The sequence below is a fragment of the Schistocerca nitens genome, chromosome 5 (genome assembly GCF_023898315.1).
Source record: "Schistocerca nitens isolate TAMUIC-IGC-003100 chromosome 5, iqSchNite1.1, whole genome shotgun sequence".
In the NCBI taxonomy this organism is placed as follows: domain Eukaryota; kingdom Metazoa; phylum Arthropoda; class Insecta; order Orthoptera; family Acrididae; genus Schistocerca; species Schistocerca nitens.
Genome location: NC_064618.1, coordinates 434,575,292 through 434,601,072, shown reverse-complemented (window position 1 = coordinate 434,601,072; position 25,781 = coordinate 434,575,292). Strand labels below are relative to the sequence as shown.

The window sequence follows — 25,781 nt, the reverse complement described above, 5'->3', positions numbered from 1 at the left end:
ACCACGCCAAGAGCGCCCATACGATAGTTTGAAGGGGGGGGGGGGGGAGAGGAAGGGCGGTGACTAGAACTGAGGGAATAATTTTTAATATTTTGGAAGACGAATGGCTATTTTGGAAGACGAATGGTGAATTGTAAGTGGCCATAAAACTGTCCCCGTTCCTATTCTGTTAAAAACCTGCATAACATTGACTTCTAAATCATTTTCTTGAAAGATAAACGCCTGAATACACTATATTTCTCCCTTTCTAAGAGAGCAAAGGGGAATGGGTGCATCTAGACCACAACGCTTTTGCGTCGTTTTAACATCCTAAAGATATGATTTGTAAATCATGTTGGTTGGTTGGTTGGTTGGTTGGTTGATTTGGGGGAGGGGACCAAACAGTGAGGTCGTCAGCCCCGTCGGATTAGGGAAGGATGGGGAAGGAAGTCGGCCGTGCCCTTTCAAAGGAACCATCGCGGCATTCGCCCGAAGCTATTTAGGGAAATCGCGGAAAACTTAAATGAGGCTGGCCAGACGCAGGTTTGAAGAGTCGTCCTCCCGAATCCGAGTCCAGTGTGCCAACCACTGCGCCGTAAATCATATCATACTTTCCATATCACTATCCGGTATTCAATAGGATCATTTCGTAACTCACATAATGCAGCTCAAAGAATTAATTCATCACATTATATTTTTAATAAATATGTTCTGATGCTAAGACTCAAGTTTTGTCTACATTTCTAAAGGAATCAAGTATATTTAAATACTGCCCATAAACTTTACAGCATGTCAATCTTTATAAATGGATAGCACGTAACCGTTTAAAATTTTTTAGTGAAAACGTGAGAGACTTTTGAGCAAATGAAACATTTGGTTCACTAGTTTTTACTGTGGATATGGTCAAGAAACGCGTATCTCAAGTTCCATAGAGATCAGGGCGTCAGGAGAAATTTATCCGAGAGGGGATAAGATTAAAAATTTCAATTTGTAACCGACTGGTGAGTTTGAGAACGTCTGGAGCCCAAGGAGCCTTGGATTTTGATATAAACTTGGATTTTGAAATGGTAGAAATAATTCATTATTACGTGCTAATTGTGTGTATTATTATTATTATTATTATTATTATTATTAATGCCACCACTTCAGTTCAGCGATCTAAAGTTATATCCTTCACATGGTTAAGTCAACGATATTCAGCGACGTTATTAACAAGTAATCTTTTTGGCTCTGAGCACTATGGGACTCAACTGCTGAGGTCATTAGTCCGCTAGAACTTAGAACTACTTAAACCTAACTAACCTAAGGACATCACACACACCCATGCCCGAGGCAGGATTCGAACCTGCGACCGTAGCAGTCGCGCGGTTCCAGACTGAAGCGCCTAGAACCGCTCGGCCACCACGGCCGGTCACAATAGAAATCCACTCCTTGGTTACGGAGCCATTCGAGAAACGCTGTGTGAACGTCCTCATCGTAGGAAAATCTGCCAATCAGCTCCTCGATTGCCTGTACATTGCCTTATGTGATTAGTGTCAATGGCCTTCCTTCCCGATCATCACTACCCAGGTCGTGCGGCCTTGGTCAAATTGCTAACATCATTACGCCACGGCTGGACACGACACTGCATTTCATCCAACTACCGCCGTAGTTTCACAGTGAACCTGTTTGTACACAGTTATGGTTCTGTCCCGCGTACTTAAAACTTTGGAGCTCGTTTCCAGTCGCTGTGCCATTTCACTCCCACAATGATATCCACCTGTGATCTGAACCCCAGTAGAATGGTGTCAGAAAGGAACCCAGAACATGTATTCGCTTCTGTCACTGCGCCTCTTCTGTTACACAATGATCTTAGTGTGAGGCGACATGTGTAATGTGTCTTTTAAACTCCCTTCTGCTTCTCAAAGTGGAGAATCAGAAACAACCTTGCGCTCTTCATTGCTAAATCTACAATTTAGTAGGATCGTAGACAGTGACAGGAAGAAGGAATCAGCCGAATGGAACGGGAATCTGTAGATGTAGTGCACATGTACAGACAAACATATGATGACACTTTCAGAAAAAAACCTGGATGATTTATTCAAGAGAAAAAGCTGACGAGCTGAGCAAGACAGTAACAAGTTGGTCAATCTCTAGCCGTTACGCGAGTAGTTACTCGGCCTGGCATGGTTTGAGAATTGTTGGCTGTCGTCCTGAGGGATCTCGTTCCAAATTCTGCCCAATTGGAATGTTAGATCGTCAAAATCACCCGTTGGGGAGACATCTGCCGACCTTACTGGCCAAGGTGGGGTTTGACAACAATGAGGACAAGAAGTAGAAACGCTCGCCGTGTGCGGGCGGACATTATTTTGCTGAAATGTAAGCAGAGGAAGGCTTGCCAGTGCAACAAAACTGGCCGTAGAATATAGTCGACGCATCGCAGTGCTGTAAGGGTCCCACGGAACACAACCAAAGAGGTATAACTATGAGATGGAATGGCACCTCAGACCATCACTTTTAGTGGCATATTCCGGGTGACAGGTTGGTATGCGACTGGTGTCCAGGATGTCTTCTGAGACGTCTTCGCTGATCGTCAGGGTCTAGAACCTCATTGACTGGAGTAGAAATGACTTCGTTGATGAGTTCTCCTTCGAAATGAGCCTCGATGACCAGCGAAGAGGCCGGCCGCGGTGGCCGAGCGGTTCTAGGCGCTTCAGACCGGAATCGCGCGACTAGTACGGTCGCAGGTTCGAATCCTGCCTCGTGCATGGATGTGTGTGATGTCCCTAGGTTGGTTAGGTTTTAGTAGTTCTAAGTTCTAGGGGACTGATGAACTCAGATGTTAAGCCCCATAGTGCTCAGAGCCATTTGAACCAGCGAAGACGGGTCTGGAGAAGCTCCAAACAGCGGTGGGATACCAGGCTGACTGTTACCCACCTTACAGCACGACAACTGAGTGATTCTCTGAGATGCAATTTCGTTTCATAGCAGGACACCTTTGGTTGTCATCCGCGGCGCCCTTACAGCACAGCGATACGTGAACGATACTCTACGCACCGTTTCGTTGCCCTTCATGGCAAGACATCTTTGGCTTAAGTTTCAACTAGACAATACCCGTACGCACCCAGAGAGAGGTTCTACTGCTTGTCTTCGTGCTTGTCAAACCCCATCTTGGCCTCCAAGGTCGCTAGATCTCTCCCCAGTTGAGGGAGGTGGGGGTGGGGGCCCTCCAACAAAATCGAGATTTTGACGATCTAACACGCCAGTTGGGAGAATTTGGCACGATAACCTTCAGGAGGACGTCCAACAACTTTGTCAATCAGTGATGCTAAGCCGAATATGTACTTACATAATGGCCAGATGTGGACCAGCACGTTGTTGACTTGCCCAATTTGTGAAGCTCTTTCTCTGGAATAAATTGTCCAATTTTTCTAAAGTCGTAATCTTTTATTTTTCCGCACGGCTCGGAACGTATTAGAAGTCACTTCGGCGATTTGAGCGCCAATGAAGGTGAGGTGAAATGAAGTGAAATGAAATGACAGGACAACACGAACACCCAGTACACGAAAGGAGGAAACTCCGACCTGGCCGAGAATCGAGCCCGGGACCCTGCGTTCTAGAGACAGCGACGATAAACAACCACTGTTGTTTTTGTGGTCTTCAGTCCAGAGACTGGTCTGATACAGCTCTCCATGCTACTCCATCCTGTGCAAGCTTCTTCATCTCCCAGTACCTACTGCAGCCTACATCCTTCTGAATCTGCTTAGTGTATTTTTACCCTCCACGCTGCCTTCCAATACTAAACTGGTGATCCCTTGATGCCTCAGAATATGTCCTACCAACCGATCCCTTCTTCTAGTCAAGTTGTGCCACAAATTTCTCTTCTCCCCAATTCTGTTCAATACCTCTCATTAGTTATATGATCTTCAGCATTCTTCTGTAGCACCACATTTCGAAAGCTTCTATTCTCTTCTTGTCCAAACTATTTATCGTCCACGTATCACTTCCATACATGGCTACACTGAGTACTTAAATCTATACTCGATGTTAACAAATTTCTCTTCTCCAGAAACGCTTTCCTTGCCATTGCCAGTCTACATTTTATATCCTCTCTACTTCGACCATCAGCAGTTATTTTGCTCCCGAAATAGCAAAACTCCTTTACTACTTTAAGCGTCCTACTTCCAAATTTAATACCCTCAGCATCACCCGATTTAATTCGACTACATTCCAATATACTCGTTTTGCTTTTGTCGATTTTCATCTTATATCCTCCTTTAAAGACACTGTCCATTCCGTTCAGCTGCTCTTCCAGGTCCTTTGCTGTCTCTGACAGAATTACAATGTCATCGGCGAACCTCAAAGTTTTTATTTCTTCTCCATGTATTTTAATTCCTACTCCGAATTTTTCTTTTTTCCTTTACTGCTTGCTCAATATACAGATTGAATAACATCGGGGATCAGCTACAACCCTGTCTCACTCCCTTCCCAACCACTGCTTCCCTTTCGAGTCCCTCGACTCTTATAACTGCCATCTGGTTTCTGTACAAATTGTAAATAGCCTTTCGCTCCCTGTATTTTACCCCCGCCACCTTCAGAATATGAGAGAGAGTATTCCAATCAACATTGTCAAAAGCTTTCTCTAAATCTACAAATGCTAGAAACGTAGGCTTGCCTTGCCGTAATATATTCTCTAAGATAAGTTGTAGGGTCACTATTGTCTCACTTGTTCCAACCACTAGACCACGACAATGCAATGAAGTCTGTAGCCCCAGATTTCAGGACGCCGGTGATAAAGTTCATTAGAGATAGAGATAGAATAACATAGACAAGAACGGGGACAGAAATGGGCCTAGGCCTTTCTGCAGGAACCATTCCAGCATGTTCAGTTCGTGAAACGACAGGCTGCAGCAGTCGCCGGTCTCTTAGCTCTCGGCGCCTTGACGCCTGCGCATTGCGCGCTGCGCACGGCCCTTCTGTTATCAGAGCGGCACCAGTATTACTCATTGTCGCTGTCGGTCGCTGTTTCAGAAGAGGTAGAGGCGCCGGCGGCCTGTCCAGCGATCGCACAAAGCTCCGCCGGCACCAACCGCAACAGCACCTGCAGCGTCACGTGCTCCTCCAGTGCTGCCAACTAGCACGCCACTAATCAAGCTCTCCTCCAGCCCTGAGACATGGCGCCCTTCCAATCTGAGGTGAGTACTGCTGTATTCTGCGCACCGCTACTGATGCACGCCACAAAACCAGACAAATCGAGTGGTTGTTCAAATTTCTGCGAGGGCTGCTCTAACTTGCACAATGGTTCCTAATTCCAAAAAAAATTAAATGTAAGAGACAAATAAGATTCTCGTCAGATGACTCCGTAGCGCTGCGTGTCCTAAATAATGCTATTACGCTTGTCTGATTTTCACTGTTTTATTTCATTTTCGAATGAAGCTCGGTATTTTGAAATTGCTAGAAACTATGAGCATAAAAGCTATTTTCTGCGATCGATCATGACTTTATTTTGTTTTAATCTCAGTGACGTTTTTGCTACGCTTGATCACTGTCAAACATGCTTAAAGGCTTGTCACGGAAGGGTTAATTACTTTGCTAGATTATAATTACACCGATATATCCAATATTTAGACTATTTTTGTAGCTCGACCAAACGGAGATGACGCCTGGGACATAAGTGCGTTTTCTTATTATTGTTGGTTCACAGCTCCCTAATCCTGGATCGACGGAAGCCGTTACAAGTCGACCGACTTCGGCCCACAATGCTTTTTGGCCGACCGCTGCCAACATTGGCGATCCAATACCTGTGTTTACCGTAGCCGTTGCCAAGTGATTGTTGCGCCGTGCAGTTCCAAACCAAAAGGCACTCGTGTAGTGCCCCCGCACCATCACTTCGGTAGACTGAGCTGCCTTCCTACACTCCCCGCACCCTCTGAAAACTTCTTCTGGGCGTCGTGAGCAAACATGATATGAAATGCAACATCTTCGAAGCATCATTTTTTCCTTTCCTGATCTCCGCCCGGCGAGGTGAATAAGGCACACTTGTAAAAAGTCGCATTTACATATTTGTCTCCAAAGTACGTAGCACTAAGCTGAGCTTGTCATCACACGCTTGGCCGGACTATGTAACAGTGTTGCGAAAGGCGTCCATGTCTCATAGTTCGTATGTTCGCTTGGCTATTGCTCTTGATTTTTTTCCCTCTCTAGGAGTGTCTACGATGTATAAGAGGGACATCCAGCACTAGATCAGACTAGCAAAACCTTGTGTGTACATTGTGTAAATGAATTATTTATATTATTTATGCCACTGGAAAACAGAAAAAGAACTTTCTCATTTTGTTAAAAAGCTTGAAATCCAGAGTGCATTGATTTTAAAACATGCTACGAGGCGGTGCTTGACCACGAGACAGCTGGCACTAATGCTGACGGCTGAATAAATTTGCATCACAACGACTTACCACACAAAATGTGTATTTATTGATATCAGCTTTACATGCTTCCATCTTCAGTCACCTTATAAGGACAAAGACATTGAGCGCGAGTCCTGCGCTGTTGTAAGGTTCCTAAATATGGAACCATTTCATTCACGAATCTATAGCATGTAAATCTGAAATCAATAAATACAGCTCAGCGCAGAAATTAAAGAACATGGGAATACAAATATTTTTATTCGGCGAAGATCGCTAAGTTTTGCTCCGCACTTTCTTCAGAGTTCTTAGATGTGTTACACCTCGCTCTTACTCATTTCGCTCTGTTTTAGGAATTGTGTCGAGTTGAAGTCGTCTGCTATTCTCAAATTCCTTAAATGCGCACAAGGAGGTCAGAATAAAGGGAGACGACGTTACCTGTGCTGAGAACAGACATTGGTTGAAGCAAGGGGTCAGAGCAGCCCATCATGTTGAATCCAAAATAACTGGTTTTCCCTTGAAACCCTGTGTTAAGACTTGCCCCTCTAGTTTAAGCCACTGAATTAGCAGTCACGACCGAGTATGTACTTCGATGCTACGTATTTTTATGGAGGAATACTCATAATAAGACAGTGTTGCGAAATTTCATTCGTTAAGCATTCTCTACACCGTGGCAGAACAGCTGATCATTTTAACTCGGACTACGAGGGCGTACTGCAAAGTAATGCCTCTGAATTTTTTATGTGAAAACTCTTACTAACATTCTGCATCTTTATTCGATATGTCTACACATTTGCCGCCCTCTGCCGCTAGAGGGCTCCGAATTGTAGCGTTTACATGGCTGTGTGTAGCGTAACAATGTTGGTGCGTGAGAAACAGCATGCTGTAAGTGTGTTTCGAATTCGAATACTTCGTCCGCACATGGAGCACCATCTCCTTCAGCATGACAACGCCAAAGCAGACAAGAATGCTGCGACATCTGGACATTCCGACTCCTCGGATTCACTATCATCGATAATACTCCATACAGTCCCGACTTGGCCACATCAGATTTTCTTAGATTTCCAAAACGTAAAGAATACCTTCGAGGACTTCACTTTGATAGTGATGAAGCGGTGGAAGCAGAGGTGCGGTAGTGGCTCTGTCAACAAAGACGGTGATGGTATCAATAGGTTTGTCGTTGGGAGAAACGTGTTCGTCACCAGGGTGACTACATTCGGAAATAAATATGTAGACATGAAGAATAAAGATATAGAATGCTAAAGTGAAAAAAGAAAGCACTCGGTCTTCAGGCCACGAGTGGCCTACCGGTCATCCGACCGTCGTGTCATCCTCAGAGGAGGGTGCGGATAGGAGGATGCGGATAGGGGGGGGGGGGGGTCAGCACACCGCTCTCCCGGTCGTTATAATGGTATTCTTGACCGAGGCCGCTACTATTCGGTCGAGTAGCTCCTCAGTTGGCATCACGAGGCTGAGTGCACCCCGAAAAATGGCAACAGCGCATGGCGGCTGGATGGTCACCCATCCAAGTGCCGGCCACGCCCAACAGCGCTTAACTTCGCTGATCGCACGGGAACCGGTGTATCCACTGCGGCAAGGCCGTTGCCAATGTTAATGTATATTTTATTTAAAAAGCTGTAAGAACTGTCACACAATTCGGAGGCATTACTTTTCAGCATTGTGTTGTATTAACTGTAAGAATTAACAGTACAAACGGCATAAGATCGTTCCGATCACTTCACTACCAAATGTACGATTTTCAGAATGTAAGCACTGAACTGACGCCTTTTAGCCAGATTAACAGGACAATATTGTATGAAACTTATTGATTAAGCTTATGTGCAACTAGGTATTACCGCTGAACTCTAAAGCTTACACTTAATATCAAGTAAAGCCTATCTTTGTCTCTCTCACTCTTTTTCCCTCATATAAGGACGCAATATATTTACATACTGTCAGTTTCTGTTGCCAGTTTTACACTATTAGGAATATTTGTCATGATTTTAACTTACCATTACAATCTCTCTTCTGACTGCCTTATCCAAAATTCCTGAAAAAGTAATTTATTGTAGAGTAGCTTCACACCTTTGTAAAAAAGTTTTAACAAAATGTCAGTTTGGTTTCCAGAAGGGGTTTTCAACGGAAAATGCTATATATACTTTCACTAATGAAATATTAAATGCTCTGAGCAACCAGAAGTCACCCGTTGGGATTTTTTGTGATCTATCAAAGGCTTTTGATTGTGTAAATCATGGAATACTTCTAGATAAGCTCAAGTACTGTGGTATGAATGGGACAGTGCTCAAATGGTTTAAATCATACCTAACTGGAAGAGTGCAGAAAGTTGAAGTAAACAGTTCACATAATATGCAAAAAACTGGTGATTTCTCAAACTGGGGAACAATCAAGAACGGGGTGCCGCAAGGTTCGGTCTTGGGTCCTCTGCTGTTCTTTATATGTATTAATGACTTGCCATTCTATATTCACGAAGATGCAAAGCTGGTACTTTTTGCCGATGATACAAGTAATAGCTATCACACACAACAGACAAGAATTAACTGGTGAAATTGTAAACAATGTTTTTCAGAAAATCATTAAGTGGTTCGCTGCAAATGGGCTCTCATTAAACTTTGACAAACCACAGTATATACAGTTCCACACAGTAAATGGAATGACACCATTAATAAATATAGACTTCGATCAGAAATCTGTAGCTAAGGTTGAATATTCAGAATTTCTAGGTGTATGCATTGATGAGGGGTTGAACTGGAAAAAACACACTGAGGATCTGCTGAAACGTTTGAGTTCAGCTACTTATGCTATTAGGGTCATTGCAAATTTTGGCGATATACATCTGAGTAAATTAGCTTATCACGACTGTTTTCATTCTGTGCTTTCGTATGCCATCACATTCTGTGGTAACTCATCATTGAGTAAAAGAGTGTTCATTGCACAAAAGCGTGTAATCAGAATGATTGCTGGAGCTCATCCAAGATCATCTTGCAGACACTTATTTGAAGAGCTAGAGATGTTCACTGTAGCCTCAAAACATATGTATTCACTTATGAAATTTGTTATTAACAATCCGAACGATATCAAAAGTAATAGCAGTGTACATGGCTACAACACTAGGAGAAAGGATGATCTTCACTACTCAAGGTTAAATTTAACTTTGGCTCAGAAAGGGGTAAATTATGCTGCCACTAAAGTCTTTGGTCACTTACCTAATAGCATCAAAAGTCTGACAGGTAGCTATATAGCATTTAAAAGGAAATTAAAAGAATTTCTTAATGGCAACTCCTACTCATTAGATGAATTTTTGGATATAGTAAGTGGGTAATTTCGCAACCCCCACAAAAAAATTAAAAATATTGAGTGTCATGTAATATTTTGTATAATTTAATATCTTGTATAGACACCTTTCATTAACCTGACACGTTCCACATCATCACAAAGTGTCGTATTCATTATCTATAGAAAATTACTAATCTAATCACTACTGCACATGTTTCCAATTATGATGATTGTAAAAAGGAATTTCTTCAGCAAACTGATTATACACGTAAATGATCACTTCATATTCAACAAAATAATGCTCCATTGCTTTGTGAAAGTAAATCTAATTTAGCAAACAAAACAAACTTGCAACTTATTAACCAATGTACTTTACCAAAAATCTAGTTCACTGCCCTTCAAAGATAATTAAACTACTTGTTTTCACTCACTTTTATTTCTGTGGAAACAGACTTTAACATTCTCAGTATATGAGCTGTATTAGACAGTAATGCCAAGAGAGCTGTCAGATTCAGAAGTAAAGTTTAAACACTTACTCATAACTTCACTAACCATTAAATCAGTGGAATTCCGTGTACATACATATTATCACTTGTGAAACCACGTGCCTAACTTTTCTACCACTTACTATTCTAGAAAGTGGAAAGCAAGTATCAGATATAACGCTGAAATGATCATACACTCTTGTAGAATAAAAGTTAAGCGTTGATGCAAAAGAGACAACTATCATAAGAACGACAAAACATAACGTAGCTGCAAACTGTCGTGAAAACTTTACATTGGAGCACTGTTAAACACGGAAATACACATCAGTGTAGTTCTTCGTCTGCAATGCCATCATCTCATGATTCACTATTTCGCTGCTTGAGGCGATAGCTTGGCTGCTGAAGTAGTTTTATTTTCTTCCTGTTCGCATATTAACTTCACACGCGCGCGCGCGCGCGCGCGCGCGCGCGCACACACACACACACACACACACACACACACACACACACACACACACACACACAATGTACAACTTTCTCTTGATATGAACAACAGTGTCATAAGATGATGCATCTGGACTCGGGGGAACGTCTTTTGGCAACATTAGTAAACCATGATGCACAAAATTAGTATTACATGTCAAAGTTCTCGATGCGCATAGATTATTACTATTTTCTGGAGCATCAGTTTCAGAAATCAAAAAAATCTTCAAAAATTATACTTAGCACAGGGCAGAATAACAAAAAATAATTAAAATATTGAAAATTTTAAATGATTAATTTGTTGCCGAGTCAAAACACCATTGAATTATCTCAAATGTAAACATATAGGTAAAATATACAGTGCATTGTCAGTTGATGATGATGATGTTTATTTGTCTATGTTAACTTTACAGTCTAGGACATCGTCATTTTTTGTACAATTATATCAATATCATGTCATTCCAAGAATGAATATATACATCAAGTAGTGCATTGTATATCATTCCACGCAATAATGTTATAAACACATTAGCACATTATATATCACTCCATACATATAAGGATTATATACATTAATAAGCCAGTTATAACAATACCACCATTAATATACTGCAGTATGTAAAAGAATAAACTAACAGTACTGCAGCTCAGAATTCGTTTGAGTGTAAACATCTTTCTATTAACAAAGTTTTCAACTTTCCCTTGAAAAGATTGCGTTGGAGTTGCTTTATATTTTTTGGCAACTTATTATAGAGTTGTCTCCCAGTTACATATGGACTGTAGCTTTCTTGTTAGTCTGTATCCTATGATAATCACTTTTGGCTCGAGTATTGTAATTATGGGTGTCACTGTTCTTTACACTATTTTTCTCGTTCTCTTTTACAAACATTATGGTCTTACATACATACATACATACATACAATGAGTACGCAGTCAGTAATTTATAATTTTTGAAATAGTCCGTACAGGACTGGCGTTTGCTTATATTAGCATTTATCCTAACTGCTCTCTTTTGAAGCCTGAAAATGCGATCCATAGAGACAGTGGGTGCCCCACCCCAGACCTCGATCCCATATTGCAGATGTGAGTGTATTAACCAATAATGCACTTGTTTAAGGACAAGGGGAGCTATTATATTTGCAAAACGTTTTAGTAAGTAAATATTACTAGAAACCTATTTACAGGTGGAGCCAATATGCTCTTTCCAAGTGAGATGTTCATCAATCAATATGCCTAAAAACTTATGTTTGTCAGATGTTTCAACTGTAGAAAGTGATTGAGTATGAGTATTATTAAAATGTAGCAAGAACTTTATTACTACAGTCTTGTCCTTATTCAGTGTAAGCTTATTCACTGTTAGATATTCTGTGATCATTTCAAAGTTCTCTTTATTGCTTTGGAATGCCGCCCACTCTGTACAGCCCCAGCTAATAAAAGATATATCGTCAGCATAGTTCACTAGTTTGGAGTTTTGTGGCTGTGTTATATCATTAATATATATTATAAACAAGAGTGGTCCAAGTATACTTCCTTGGGGAACTCCACAACTGAGAGTTCTGTATGCTGACTTTACTGTTTGGATCTTACTTTCATTCTTATAATTTAGTTTTGTGCACTGTCTTCTACCACGGAGATAAGAACTTAGAAAATTACGGGATAAAAGTAGTAGCTCTAAAATTACTAACTTGGATAACAGTACTGCTTGATTCACAGAGTCGAATGCTTCGTGTGACACTGGCTGGCAACAGCAAAGGAAAAGAAGTTTCTGTCAAATAAATAGGTTTCTACACTCATACATTATAATAATTTTTGAAAACTGTAGTGCAACTTTTATTCTGCAAGTATGAGAGAAACGATGAAAAAAGTCAGTGTCTGATGCAGGCACCTGATATTGAAGTTCGATCAGACAGCTTCGCAGAAGCGCTGTGAACATATTATGCTGTATTTGACTGGTACATGTTATGATGTATTTGACTGGTGTGCTGTATTTCATCGCAACGCCCTGATCCACAAGCTTTTGCTTGCTCTGCCCTTCATGACCCCTATATACTGTAAACATTAAATTCGGCGAGTGAAAACCAAAAGCAATGTTTTAACTACAGCATCTACCTCTAAAAGTAGCAGCTAACTATCCATTTCTGTTCGTGCATCCATAGCTAACACAAATTGACGTAGATTCACGTTTGTATTTCGATGAATAACACTACGATACACAATGTCTTAGTCTCGAACACATGGCGGAGTTGCTGGCTTCGCGTTTGCGGAATTAGGGCATCTTGTTGAATTCACGTCACCTAACTGGACATGCGTTGTGTAATTCGTGCACAATGTCCTGAATGAGGGCTACGTAATTGTAAATAGGCTGAAGCCTGTAGAAGTCGATAGGTTGTATGCGACGAGTGGCTTGTGTCCGGAAGTTACCAACATTGGCAGTCTTTCAATAAAGTATATGCGTGTAGAGGAAAACTCAACTTGTTCCCCAGCACTGCCATTCTCCCGGCGGCTGTCAGTATGATTGACGGAGTTTGCTTCCTCCACTTCCCACACCGCATGAAAACTCGGCCAGGACGTCGTGAACAACTTATGGCTCTGAAGAGCTTTGCCTCTTGAATACACGAACATCTACCCTGCAAACCATCTTAGTGTGGTGATGGATGCTCGTACCACTATCATTTCTCCCCTTCCTTGTTCCATTCACAGGTGGAGCATGTGACAATACTGTTGGTAAATCCATTTACGGGCTCTAATTTCTCTGATTCTCTCGTCATGCTCATTTTGCAAGACGCCTAGGGAAGCAATGTTGTCAGACTCTTTGGAACGTACACTTTCGCGATTTCAGCAGTAAACTTCTCCGCGATACACAGTGCCTGTATCTGGAGTTTGTTCATTAATTCCGTAACGCCTGCTAAACGATATCGCGAGGGAAAGCGCTGCTCTTCGTTGGATCATCATCATCGTCGTCTTCTTCTTCTTCTTCTTCTTCTTCTTCTTCCTCTTCCTCCTCCTCTTCCTCTTCTTCTTCTTCTTCTTCTTCTTCTTCTTCTATGCATCGCATAAAGAGTACAGAAATCGATGTCCGCTATGCTCAACCTTCTTTCACACCATAACAGGAAAGAAGAAGGTGGTGATAAAATACCAAATCGATCATGTAGCAGTCGCACACAAGAACTGCAGAGAAATCCTGAATGTATAAGTCAGAAAGTGGTGCAAACACAGTCTCCGATCATTATCTCACCAGAATCAGAATCAGGCTGACACTAAACTGAATAAATTCGAAGACCACGGCGTTACTAAAGTTCGATATGATAAAATTACAGTTATCAAGGATCAAGGGGGAATGAGAGGAGAGGGAGCCTCGACATGGGAAAAAATTCAAAGAGAGAGTAATCAATAAAGCGAAAGAGAAAATTATTCTAATCAGGAAGACGACACGCCCATCGTGGAATGATACATATTATAAAGCAAGTGAGGGTAAGAAAACAGCGTACCGACGATTGTCCGTGAAAACCTTGTAACTCTGTGTATTTGTGACAACCCTTAATTCTAGTAATCAGTAACTCCATTATCAAAGCGAGATTTCTAAGTGCATGTATTTCTGATCTGTCAATAACTAGGTTCCTGCTATACAGTTATAACGTAGCAACTTTGTGTATATGCCTACCGTCGATACAATAACTGGAACAACGACAAAACAAAAGTTAATGTGGCAACGTTCGTAGAGGCGAGAAATCAGTAACTGACGAGAGACATCGGGAGAGTCAAAGGAGAATATGAAAAGAATCAGTTAAACCGAATAGAGTTTATGAGCCCACATTACGAGAGACTTCCACAAGACATTTAAAACCAGAATCGTTGGGTACCGAGCACAGAATATGGGGGGAGTTCAGTAAGTAATGCTACACACTTTTTCTTTAACAGGTTGGTTTTATTCAGAATTCCAATAAACTACATTATCCCCATACTCTTTCGGCTATAAAACCGTATTTTCAAAATAATTTCCGTTCATTGCGACGGCCTCGTGACACTTTACTGCGAGGGCCGGTATGCCCGCAGCACTCCGTCTTCAGGCCACGACTGGCCTACCAGGACCATCCGACCGCCGTGTCATCCTCAGGAGGTTGCGGATAGGAGGGGCGTGAGGTCAGCACACCGCTCTCACGGGAATCGGCGTATCCACTGTGGCAAGGCCGTTGCCTCCTTTCCTGTCTTGCCTTAATAAACTTCTCGTGGTTTGTCTGGTCTACTTGTTTAATCGACTAGCGTGGCAGACTAACTTGGCAGCAGCTACGATCAGCTTCTACCTGGATGAAATGTTTTCTGCAGCCGTTAGCCATCAAGCCCATCCACGTGCATTTGCCCTCAAGCAAGCAACTGATTAGCGGCCCGTGTTAAACATTGCTTGTAATATTCTAGGAGTCCTTGCCAGTTTAGTCTGTTTTCACGCTACTTCATTTTCAGGAAATTATCGAAGACACTTGGAAGTTAATCCACGTAAAATATAAATGCTGTGTTTTTGGGGGTGAGGGGGGAAGATAGTAATCCTAGTGACTCCTTGCGCCCTCTCGCCCATTGAATCTGCGCCTGGAAAGATGGAGCGCTCCTCCGGAAGCATATTCATAACACGTATCCTTATACACCGACCGTTAAGAGAGTACCATTCCCTCTTGGCTATCTGAGTGTCCGATATTACGCCAGTATTTGTTTTTGCGTGGCAGAAGCGCTCTTGAACCTTCGTTTTGTCATACGTGGACTTCACACTGCAGGCATATACATACACTCCTGGAAATTGAAATAAGAACACCGTGAATTCATTGTCCCAGGAAGGGGAAACTTTATTGACACATTCCTGGGGTCAGATACATCACATGATCACACTGACAGAACCACAGGCACATAGACACAGGCAACAGAGCATGCACAATGTCGGCACTAGTACAGTGTATATCCACCTTTCGCAGCAATGCAGGCTGCTATTCTCCCATGGAGACGATCGTAGAGATGCTGGATGTAGTCCTGTGGAACGGCTTGCCATGCCATTTCCACCTGGCGCCTCAGTTGGACCAGCGTTCGTGCTGGACGTGCAGACCGCGTGAGACGACGCTTCATCCAGTCCCAAACATGCTCAATGGGGGACAGATCCGGAGATCTTGCTGGCCAGGGTAGTTGACTTACACCTTCTAGAGCACGTTGGGTGGCACGGGATACATGCGGACGTGCATTGTCCTGTTGGAACAGCAAGTTCCCTTGCCGGTCTAGGAATGGTAGAATGATGGGTTCGATGACGGTTTGGATGTACCGTGCACTATTCAGTGTCCCCTCGACGATCACCAGTGGTGTACGGCCGGTGTAGGAGATCGCTCCCCACACCATGATGCCGGGTGTTGGCCCTGTGTGCCTCGGTCGTATGCAGTCCTGATTGTGGCGCTCACCTGCACGGCGCCAAACACGCATACGACCATAATTGGCACCAAGGCAGAAGCGACTCTCATCGCTGAAGACGACACGTCTCCATTCGTCCCTCCATTCACGCCTGTCGCGACACCACTGGAGGCGGGCTGCACGATGTTGGGGCGTGAGCGGAAGACGGCCTAACGGTGTGCGGGACCGTAGCCCAGCTTCATGGAGACGGTTGCGAATGGTCCTCGCCGATACCCCAGGAGCAACAGTGTCCCTAATTTGCTGGGAAGTGGCGGTGCGGTCCCCTACGGCACTGCGTAGGATCCTACGGTCTTGGCGTGCATCCGTGCGTCGCTGCGGTCCGGTCCCAGGTCGACGGGCACGTGCACCTTCCGTCGACCACTGGCGACAACATCGATGTACTGTGGAGACCTCACGCCCCACGTGTTGAGCAATTCGGCGGTACGTCCACCCGGCCTCCCGCATGCCCACTATACGCCCTCGCTCAAAGTCCGTCAACTGCACATACGGTTCACGTCCACGCTGTCGCGGCATGCTACCAGTGTTAAAGACTGCGATGGAGCTCCGTATGCCACGGCAAACTGGCTGACACTGACGGCGGCGGTGCACATATGCTGCGCAGCTAGCGCCATTCGACGGCCAACACCGCGGGTCCTGGTGTGTCCGCTGTGCCGTGCGTGTGATCATTGCTTGTACAGCCCTCTCGCAGTGTCCGGAGCAAGTATGATGGGTCTGACACACCGGTGTCAATGTGTTCTTTTTTCCATTTCCAGGCGTGTATAAACAGACCGATTCCACCCATAGGTGTCCAGAAGGGTGAAAGGGGGGGAGGAGGGTATGTGGGTCATTTTCGTCACTCTGCCGCCACTCTCCCCCTCTTACGATCTTCCTGGAATCTGGAGTACAGAGTTTTTAGTCCAGAATGTATTTTCCCTATGCTGCAGAGTCTACGCAGACATGAAACTTCCTCGCGGACCAAAATTGTGTGCTCGATCTGGACTCCAACTTAAAACCTTTGCCTTTCGCGGGCAAGTGCTCTACCGGCTCAGCTCCTCGTACTTACAGCTTTACTTCCACCGGTTCCTCATCTCCTATCTTTTAAACTAGCTATTACCAGACTGTCTCCACAATAATCCTTTCTTCCAACAGTGTTAGCCTCGCAAGTTTTGCAGGAGAACTTCAGTGAAGTTTGGAAGATAAGTCTGAAGTACTGGCGGAAATAATGCTGTGAGGAAGAGTCACGTATCGTAGAGTGTCACGTAGGGTAGCTTAGTTGGTAAAGCACTCACCCACAAAAGGCAAAGGTCGTGAATTGAGTCCCGGTCCAGCGCACAGTTTCAACCAGGCAGGAATTTTCCTAGAATTTTTCGGAGAAATTTCCGCCATTTGACTGTTCATTTTCTTTTATTGTACACAATCATGATTTCGGCTTTGTAACCATTCTCAAGTGGGTGTTGAAATGTTAAAATATATCTCACCTGTCCGTCAACATGTCATCGTCAAAAATACGCACTTCTGGTCTTTTGAACGATGACATGTCACAGACAGGTCAGATATATTTTAACATCTAAAACATGCATTTGAGAATGGCTACTAAGCCGAAATCATGATTGTGTATGACAAATGAACAATTAAGTCAAATAGCTGAAATTTCTTTCAGAAACTTCTATATGACTGTGGCTCCACACGAAGGAAAGATCCTTAACTTTCATAGAGTTTTCGTTCATTACAAAATTCTCATACAAGTTCAGAAGTGAGTGGATAACGATCAGTTCTCTGGAATTTAATGAGTTTGTGTCACGTACAACATTCTTGTTGCCTGGAACGTCTCGAAATGTACCGGTCATGGCTATTTTAGTACTTTGCCTCACCCTGGATAAATTTTTCTGGACCCTCATGATCACATAGTATGTGTACGCATCATTATGAAAATAAAGTGGTCAGACTGGGTCAGGAACACGGAGGTGCTTTGAAGAGCTACTGGTGTATTCTAGTACCATTTAGAGCCGAATCCCACATACTGAAAAGACCCGTGAGGATAGCGGTGCGCGTTGGCACGCCACTTTTGGGATTTGGGGAGGCTCGGTGGATTAACGACGAAGACAAGTGTGTTGGCTAGCATGTATGTCGCTTTTAGGCCATTTCTCACAGCCGACTAGTTGGATGCCGGGCTGGTACCCAGTGGCTTACAAAGAGTTTGGGGGGCAGGGAGGGGGGAGAGGGACAAGATTTATCATGCTGTAGGTGCCAGTTGCAGAGGGTTGCTATATATTCTCAAATACAAACAAGGTTTTCCGGAAAATACATTATTATTAGAGTAAATTATATATATACTGTATTACTGAATGTGTTTCTGGAGGGAGGGAGGGGGTGACGGGGGGAGGGGGGGAGACACCAATGAATTGATGTGCCCTGACCGCCAGTTACGTTCGCTATGCCACTGCTGGTACCCCCGTTCTGCCACAGCTACACAAATAGCAAACATTTAGGGTACGTTCCCACACTTCCACATGGGATGCAAATTCCGTCCCGGATGGCGTGGAGCGGAGGTGGGGGGAGGGGTGACTTGGAGGCCATCCGACCACCGTCGGGCATCAGGCTACTCTCTAGCACTGTCACAGACAAATCAAATAATTAACATGACGATCCTCTGAAGATACGGGATCAGGACCAGGAATAGCAGCAGATATACTGAGTTTTTCTCAGAATTTCCTAGCTAGCCTCGAAGTCCAGTGCTGTGCCACGAAAGCTGTGAAGTATTTGCAAGGTTGGTATTTCTTTGTATTAGTTGTTATATCGGAGAAACTGCCACATAACATATTTGTCCGTAACATCAATGGGATATTTATGTTATGCACTTTGGCACTTTGCTTCCAAACACTGTACTTAAATCGTTCCCCCTGATATAATATGCACACCATCAACTTACTAAACGTCAACATGTTGACTGCACCTTCTAGCCAGCACAACAAATTTGGGCGTGCTCCTGCAAAATTAGTTATTGCTAAGCTTAGATTCCAGTGAGCAATGACAAAATTCCGTTTTCTCGTAGTGTGCATCAAGACGAAAGGTGGTAAAGAGTCTAGAAAGTGGCAGAGCTTTGAAATGTTTGGCGCATCCATGACTGGCAATCGCTGGCATCTATTGATGATGTTTCGGTCGGCTTCTGGACAAGTTTGAACATGGTGCAGTCTCTAGGAGCATTGTTGCCTATACTTCCATTCAGTGTTGTCCACAGCACAAATTGTAAGGGTTGGCAAGTCGGTGACCGGTCACCGACAGTCGTCTGAACTGGAGTATTCACACCGGGACTCTAAACTGCCTCACCAAGCCACTGTGACCCAGCAGTGACTCACCCTCGCCACTGTGTTTGCAGCTGTCACCGCCAGACATGCATTGGTTTGAATTGGAGTGTTCACACTGGAACACGAATGACACAGCGCTGCAGATTTGCCATCCGGCTAGATGTCATTTCTGAGCCAGTGACGCGAAACATTCATTGTACGTTACACTGCACGCATTGTAGCCATGAGGTTAGGATTTAACACGAAAGATTTTGGAAGTGAAGTAGAAAGTCGTCCTGCTATTTAGGATGTGAAAAACGATGACTGTAGCAACAAAGTGATGAAAACGATGCATGGCAAGAAATTATAACGAAGTTTGTGCCTGATTTCAATGAGAAGAGCATGGATGAGAAAAACAGCATTGGTAAGTTGTATGTTCTTTGTTCAAATACCTTATTTTTCGGACCATAAAAGGCTAGGGAAATTTAGTTGCTACCCCTGTATGAGTCCATTTCACTAACTAATCAGTTGGCAATACCTGCGGTGTCTGACTCAAGTGATCCAGGAGTGTTCACCAGTCACCGGTGACCATCACTTGTGACTGTTACTAGTGTCCCAGTGTGAAACGGGCATAACTAGTAATCTCTCTCTCTCTCTCTCTCTCTCTCTCTCTCTCTCTCTGTGTGTGTGTGTGTGTGTGTGTGTGTGTGTGTTAGCTTTACTATCGTTACCAACATCGAATTAAAATTTGTGCTAACCTTTCTGCCTTTGTTATAAATGCTAATGCGTATCATGAGACTGAAAAGATCAAACGGACCACTCCGCATGTCAGTTCTAAGATAGCTGAAACTTTCCTCTGGTGTTTCGGACGATATTTACAAACTGGTTTGTATTTTATTTTGACCATCAAATATTCTTGTAGTAATTGTAGCAGCAGACCAGATTGTGTTCGTTTATTAGTCGGGCACATAAAAATAAGTATCGGTGATATAGACAACGTACGGTACGGTATTGTTTTTCTTGATTTGTGAAACTGTTTTCCATTGACCCAGAGTTAAATGAAATATTCCACGAACAGATTTTTGATCATGCTGATATTAAAGTGTGTACCCAGGACCTCAGCTAGAAGAAGACGACGGCGAAGAAGAAGAAAAGAGATAAAGATATTGGAAGGGCGTGCGAGTGGCGGCGGTGGTGTTAGTTTCACAGTGAATGACGAAACAGTTTTGAAGTTTCACAACAAAGGCTCTGGATACACTTGCTACTCCTCACTATCTATTACATGTTATAGCTTTCTTCAGACTAATACTGAAAGTCCGCCTATCTGGCGGAGCACAATGAGAGTTCAATTTGCGAGGGGCGAAGGATTTGCGAGGGAGGGGGGGGGGCTGTCCTCGATTGCCACTCGTTGCTGAGTGCACTCTCTCTGGATCGAATTTTATAACAAAGAAACAAAATTAAAAGTAACATAAGAAACAACAGTTAAAAGCAATCTGATGACTCTTAATCAGTGATACCAGTATTTTGATTCCTTGTATTTCAATTTATTTGCATCGTGTTGCTTTATGTTAGTAACTACATTGTTTCTGATGCATCAAATATCAGACTATACGCTTGTCTTCTGTGAAATATGAAGATAATGCTTATCTGGATGGCTGTCAGTTTTCTTTTTTTATGCCCAGGATTTCCACTCAGATAAGGTGCTGGATGTTAGCTCACTCAAAAACTGTAATAAATGTGATATTATCTCCTACAGCTGTCTAAGTTCAAGTTAGGATTAAAGCTTAAAAGGTTGATCTTTATTTAGCAATAGTTCGACTGTCAGCCTCCATCTCCCACCTCTCTCTCTCTATCTCAGACCAAACATGTAGATTAAGTGAGAAGTGGCAAGTTCTATTACTTCACAAGAGACTCACTTGTGGCAGTCTCTAATGCTGACAACAGGACCTGTATGAAGAAAATGGGAGGGTGGCTTTCCACAATGACAAGTACTTATTCTTCAAAAAGCGAGGTCAAAGGAGGGGGGGATAGGCATTATTGTTGGACATTTTATCTGTTATTGCCGAAATTTTGGCATGAACGACCACATCTACGTGGTCGTTCATGCCAAAATTTCGGCAATAACGTTGCGTCATTTGTAAACCAAAATTGAAAAACTTAAAAAGTTTTCATGAGTTAGTGTGACAAGATGAAGAGCCATCTTTAAGCACGCAATTAGGTACCAAAACAAAGTAAACATCATTTCTGCTGGTGCAGACAATAAACATTAATATTACCTAATAAACAAAAAGGTATTAAGATGTTTGCATACATAAGATTTTAGAGGGTCTGTTCAAAGCATATCTGAATCTTTCACAAGTAAAAAAAAAATTTAAAAAAATCATGCAGTTGCCATATGCCATAGGGAGCCTCATTTCAGAATATCGATACTGCTTGGTGAGTACATCACAAATAATGAATTGCTCACCTTCCGCTAGATAAATACATTCCTGCAAACAGTGTGTAATATGTGCTTTAAATGTTCAGGGATGTAAAATTTTGCACTTCACAAAACCAAAAATCATAACATCCTATGACTGCAATAAAAATAAATCCTTCAACTTTTACAACAGTGATATAAAATAGAACAATCATGTTGGCTTGGTAAATCAGGTGGCAGACTGTGGTTGACTGGTGGAATACTGGGGGAAAAGCATTCAGTCTACAGTTCCATACAAAATGTGTGAGACCTATCCATGTTGCTTAAGTATGTAGGGCCTGTACAAAAAAGCTGAACATGGTGTATTTAACATACTCAAAGATGGGGAGCACAAATTGTCACAGGTTTGCTTGAATCATGGGAGACCATCACACAGATACTGAAAAAACTGAACTTGCAGACTCTTGAAGATAGTTTTGCCTATCTTTTAAAGTTTTTAGAACCAACTTTGTGATGAATTTAGGAAAATGCAACCACCTTCTACTTACCACTCCCATAGTGACCATGAAGATAAGATTAAATTATTGGACTAATTACAGCACGCATAGAGGCATTGAAGTAATCATTCTTCCTGCACTCGATACATGAATGGAATGGGATGAAGCTCTAATTGGTACAGTGGGAAGTACCCTCTGCCATGCATTCCAGTTGATTGCAGAGTTTTGCTGTAGCTACACACACATACTGGAGACTTTCCATTCCAGAAATGTCTTATTATGTACAGAACAAAACGAGAGTTCCACCAACAGAAGCGTGAAAGTGATTGTTCAACTTTCTGAACGTAATTCTCAACATGCTTTTAATGATGAATAAGGATTATCAGAACCTTCTCCAAAAGACAGATTACGCTGTTAGTGGGATTTACCACACAGCCACATACAAACAAAAACTTGTCAGTTTTAGTGAGAGCTTGTCTCTTAGAAGTATGTTGCACTGAATATCTCTTTAAGCAGATGCGGTCTCTTTGTCAGAGGATATAGCCACAGGATCAAGCAGCATTGTCAAAAGACATCCTGCTGAACTGTTAGCAATTGTTCAAACATTATCCCAGCTGAAGACTGAGGCACACGTTGGAACAATTCATGCCTGTTGTCTGGGCTCCGAGGTCATACTTCGGTCATTCCAGCATCTGGCAGAGAAGATTGAAGACCAGCTGCGCATGTGGAGTTTCAATGAAGCTCACAATTTGCAGCATTGCCCCTAGAACTGATCATGATCCTTTTTTCCTGAGTCGGGTGGAAGGACTGAATGAGAGACTTTGAAGTTTCTGTGACAAGCTAGGCTGCAACTTCTTGGAGTTTGGCCATAGGGTTGAGAACTGTTCAGTGCCCTAAATGGGTCAGGTGTGCACCACACATCAGAGGCTGCTACCCAGGTAGCTGACTGTGTGTGGCATACATGTAAAGGTTTTTTAGATTAGGCAACTCTGCATCCAATCCAGATAACAATAGCTGTAGGAAACCCTGAGGTATTGGTGTACGTTCAAGAGAAATGACTCCCACTGGTGAGTGTGTTAAAATCCTAACCTAGTGGTTAACTGCTGAAAGCGTTCACTACAAAGTGCCGGAGTTAGAACTGCTCCCAGAAAGCAGTGAAGTTAACATAATACTAGGTACAGAAAGCTGGTTGAATCCTGAATGATAGGAGTGGGATTTTTGGAAAAAAATAAAGTGTGTATCAAAAGAATAGGCAAATGGGAAATAGAGGTGGTGTATTTGTCACAGTAGACAAGAAACTCAAATCCACTGATATAGAAATTAAGCTGCATGTGAGATTGCTTAGGCAAGACTCAGTATCGGGATGGGCATAATGTAATACTTGGATCCTTCTGTCACCCACCTGACTCATCTCCTGATGTAACTGAAAATTTTACAGAAAATCTCGGATCACTTGTACTTCAGTTCCCAAGTCATACTGTAATCATTGGTGGATGCTTTAATCATCCAACAGTTAACTGGGAAAATTACAGCTTTGTTAGTGGTGGACATAAGACATCCTGTGAAACAGTACTAACTGTCTTCTCTGAAAACTACCTACAATAGATGGTTAGGAACCCCATTCACGGTGGAAATAAATTGGAACTAATGGCAACAAAGAGACCTGACGACTTTGAATGTCTCCAGATTGAAACTGGTATCAGTGATGCAGTTGTGGGAATAATGATTACCAAAGTATAAAGAATAACTAAAGCAAGCAGAAAGATATATATGTTCAGAAAACTAGATAAAAAAATCAGTAGTGCCATATCTCAATGAGGAACTTGAAACTTTCAGCACAGGGCAGAAGCATGTAGAGGAAGTATGGCTCAAGTTTAAAAGAATAATTGACCATGTGCTAGATAGTTATGTACTCAGTAGAACACTCCATAATGGGAGGGAACTTCCATGTTATATAATCACTGTAAAGAAACTTCTAAGGAAACAGAGATCACTGCATAAGAAGTGTGAAACAAATTTCGTAGGGCTATAGATAGAGAGATGATGATTGAAATGCATTTGGTTGTCAAGAGAGCAATAAGTGATGTCTTCAGTGACTACCATAGCAGAATATTGTCAAATGATCTTTCACTGAACCCAAAGAAATTCTGGTTGCATGTAAAGGCTATTAGTGGCACTAAAGTTTGTGTCCAGCCCATAGTGAACGACACAGTAACTGAAATGGAGGGTAGCAGAGCAAAAGCTGAAATGCTTAACACCATTGTCAAATGTTCCTTTACAAAGGAAAACCCAGGAGAACTGCCCCAATTTATTCCTCATACTACTGGAAAGATGAATGAAATAAGTATTAGTGTTAGTGGTGTTGAGAAAGAGCTGAAATTGTTAAAATTGAACAAAGCCCCAGGGCCCGATGGAATCTGTCAGACTCTATACTGAATTTGTGGCTGACTTAGCCCACCTTCTAACTATAATCTATCGTAGATTACTTTTAGAAAAAACTGTGCCAAGTTCTTGGAAAAAAACACAAGTCACCAAGTCACACCTGTCTATAAGAAGGGTATTAGAAGTGATCCATAAAACTATCACCCAATATCTTAGAACATGTTCTGAGCTCGAACCTAATGAGGTATCTTGAACATAATGACATCCTCAATGCCAACTAGTACTGGTTCTGAAAACATCAGTCATGTGAAACCCAATTTGCACATTTCTCACATGATGTACTGAAAGCTTCGGATCAAGGCAAATGCAGTATTTATTGATTTTGAAAGAGCATTTGACTCGGGACTGCATCTATGCTTATTGTCAAAAGTTTGCTCATATGAGGTATCAAGTGAAATTTGTGACTGGATTGAGGAATTTCTGGTAGAGAGGACACGGCATGTTATCTTGAATGGAGAGTCATTGTCAGACATAGAAGTAACTTAGAGTGTACTCCAGGGAAATGTGTTGGGACTCCTGCTGCTCATGTTTTGTATTAATGACCTTGCCAACAATATTAACAATAACATCAGGCTTTTTGCAGATGATGCATCTATCTGTAACGAAGTACTATCTCAGAGAAGCTGCATAAATATTCAGTCAGATCTTAATGAGGTTCAAAGTAGTGCAGAGACTGGTAACTTGTTCTAAATGTTCAGAAATGTAAAACTGTGTGCTTCACAAAATGAAAGTCATTGTCTCCTATATCAGTGAGTCACTGTTGGAATCAGCCAAGTCATAAAAATACATGGGTTTAATTCTCCGTAGGGATATGAAATAGAATAGTTACATTGATTCAGTCATGGGTAAAGGAAGTGGTAAACTTCATTTTATTAGTATAATACTGGGGAAGTGCAATTAGTCCATAAAGGAGATTGCTTACAAATCACTTGTGTGGCCCATCCTAGAATGTTGTTAAAACGTGAGACCTGTGCCAAATAGGACTAAGGGGAGGATATTGAATGTATATAGAGAAGGACAGCATGAATGTTCACTGGTTTGTTAATTGGTGGGAGGGAGTCGCAGAGATACAGGAAGAACTGAGGTGAAAGACTCTT

General features: G+C 42.5%; 1 protein-coding gene across 2 annotated transcripts in view; it reads left to right on the top strand.

The window, feature by feature from the left end:
* The window catches only part of LOC126260852 (glucose transporter type 1), a 522,947-nt gene that overhangs the window by 194,259 nt on the left and 302,907 nt on the right, over positions 1–25,781 (top strand). For both annotated transcript variants that reach the window (XM_049958265.1, XM_049958264.1), the window contains exon 2: positions 4,990–5,153. The gene's annotated coding sequence lies outside the window, so the exon portion shown is untranslated. The remainder of the gene's footprint in view (positions 1–4,989; positions 5,154–25,781) is intronic.